Raw genomic sequence first — 2637 nt, 5'->3', positions numbered from 1 at the left:
GGTAACAGCAGTAATAAACTTGTATATATAAATTTAAAAACAGTATATGTACATTACCACCATTACATCATCTAAACCTCAAAACTTCAGATGAGAAATCTGAAGCCCAAAGAGGGTAAGTACTTCCCTCGCCGAAGATCACGAAGGGAGTCGAAAGGGATAAAGGCAACAGCAGTGGGCATCTCTCATTCCCCTTCTGCAAAACGGTCTCTCCCCCCGCTGGAAACGTGTGGTTCCACTGGGCGTTGCCCTTTCCTTTGGCTCCTATTCTCTGGACACCAATGGCTGGCTAAGTGGGCACCTGACCCGTGCTGGGCTCAGGGTCCTTCCTAGGATTTCTGGGCTTGGGAACAGAGATCACAACATGCAGTCCCTTTTTGGTGAGGTGAGCCCGGGGACCGCCAGCGGTTCTGTTTCCGGCTGTGCAAAAAGGACCTGACCAGACGGATGATGTTAAGAGACAGGAAGCACTAGAGACAAGAGAGGGCCCTGGGCATCTGAGTCCTTGCTTCTAGCTGTCCCCAAGGTATATGTCACTGCTATCCTCCCTGTAGACTGAGTCCACAAGACAATAAATTTCTTTGGTTCCAAGCTAGTTGAAGTTGGGATTCTATCACTTGCAACCCAAGAACTCCAGTTTACCTCGCGCTTACTACACCAGACACAGGCTGGGTATAGAAGACGTACAAGCAGATAAGAGAGTCTGCTTTCGCTATCTTATCTGTTTGCATCTCATCTTGATAAAACCTCTGAAGTAGCATCTACATTTTTCAGATAAGAAAATGTGGTAGTCCTTCAATAAATGTGTGTAGGGAGGGAGGTAAAGATAAACCAACTTGCCCAAAGCCACAGAGCCAGAAAGTGCTAAAGTCACATTTCACACCAACGTCTGCCAAATCGCAAATCGAACGGGAAGCTGGGATAAAAACCAGTTCCCAGACCGCAAGTCTAAGGCAGGATTCTGTCACAGCCATTTCCTACCTGCATCTCTATTTAATTTTCTTTACATCCATTCGCATCCTGCTAAAATATAAATACACTGTAAAAGCTACCATAAAGAAAACCAGGATCACTTGCCATTAATAGAAAATACCCTAAAAATTACCGTGTGTTTCTAACTATATAAAATGATCACCTGCTGAGCACCTCAAATCCTCTGACATAACTCCAGGGATCCTGCACTTAAGAAACTAATGTTTTATGTGACAGTTTCAGGGAAGAGACAAAGTTTGAGTTATTTCAAAGATCTGAGATTTGTACTTTAGAGAGAAGAGGAAGGATAATTAACATTTTGAATGCTTAGTATGAACCATAAAGGGTGTTGAGATTTACATAGATCATATCACCTAATTCTCACAAAAAACCCTCTGAAATAAGTCCTATTATTAAATTCGTTTTATAGATGAGGAAACAGAGGTTCAGAAAGTTTAACTTGCCCAGTGCGGCAGAGAAGGGATACCAGCCCAGGTCTTGATAACTGATGTAACCACAGCCCAGCGCTGCACTCCCGTGGTATTTGAAACTGAAGAGACTCTTATCTGAAGGGGGGGACTGTCACCAATTTTCAGACACGAATCCGAGTTAAGAGATCACAGGACATTTAGGTTGCTAGGAGGGCGTGAGGGGAGAGAAAGTATTGCAAATATGTGCAAATAAGCACAGATTTAAGAGGTTGAATCCTTCGATGATTTGCTTTTGTGGCAAGGACATTTAAAAAATAATCTTAATAATAGCCATCGTTTACTTTTTACACACATTACTGCCATCTTTTTTTCTTCTCATGAAAAACCCTGGGCTTTAGAGAAGTAAAGCAGCTCTCTAAGCATCACACACAACGTTGGAGAAGAACCAGCATCTGCGTCTTCAACTCGCCACCTACCCATTCTAGAAGGCACACCCATGTTTCCCCTGCAGCTTATCATATAATTATTTTTGAGAAGGAAAAAAAGATCTGCTTCTGGAAGAAAATAACGTATCAGTTGAGCTTAGGGACAGGTCTTCTCAAAGGGAAACTAACACGTGGGCATCGACACCCACGCACACGGAGAGTTAGCGACTCCAGAGGGCACAGGCAAAGCGACTTCTGTGAGACTAGTGATCTGCTTCCTCACTCTCCATCCCCGGGAAAAGTCTCGGAATTTATGTTGAATTTTTACCAACTCACCTATAAACCAATAGGGTGTGAAGTTCACATGCTTACTTTTAAAAGTTATTTAATAACATTCGCACTGGACAGCTACAGCCATCACAGTTAAGTCTGGGTGACACTTCTCTTTTTACACTCTAGTTACTTGGCCACTGGCAAAAAGAAGCCGAGTGAAATGGACTTTTAAGGGCTCTGTGTTTAAGGAGCCCAGGGACACTGTCGCTCCATCACACGAGACTCCCTCCAGTAATAACACATGTCTGAACGTGCTACCAAGTGCCATTCCCTCCACTGCTAGGCAAGCAACACGGGCAGTGACAGCCTTCGAAATGTCGTATACGTAAAGTTAAAGAGAGGCAAAGAGCAAGGTGGCAGATGACGTGGGCTATAAAATTATTAGATCTCTCAACCCATTAACGGTATAACTGCCTGCATTTTTAACTGTCCGCATGTGAAGCTGAACTCAGGAGGGTGTGTGTGTGAGGGAGAGA

General features: G+C 43.7%; 1 protein-coding gene across 5 annotated transcripts in view; it reads right to left on the bottom strand.

Moving 5' to 3' along the window:
- Window positions 1-2637, bottom strand: part of ASAP1 (ArfGAP with SH3 domain, ankyrin repeat and PH domain 1) — a 300508-nt gene that overhangs the window by 153938 nt on the left and 143933 nt on the right. The gene's annotated exons all lie outside the window — the stretch shown is intronic.

This window comes from Pteropus vampyrus, unplaced genomic scaffold (genome assembly GCF_000151845.1).
Source record: "Pteropus vampyrus isolate Shadow unplaced genomic scaffold, Pvam_2.0 Scaffold232, whole genome shotgun sequence".
Lineage (NCBI taxonomy): Eukaryota > Metazoa > Chordata > Mammalia > Chiroptera > Pteropodidae > Pteropus > Pteropus vampyrus.
This window is presented reverse-complemented; position numbering and strand designations above follow the sequence as displayed.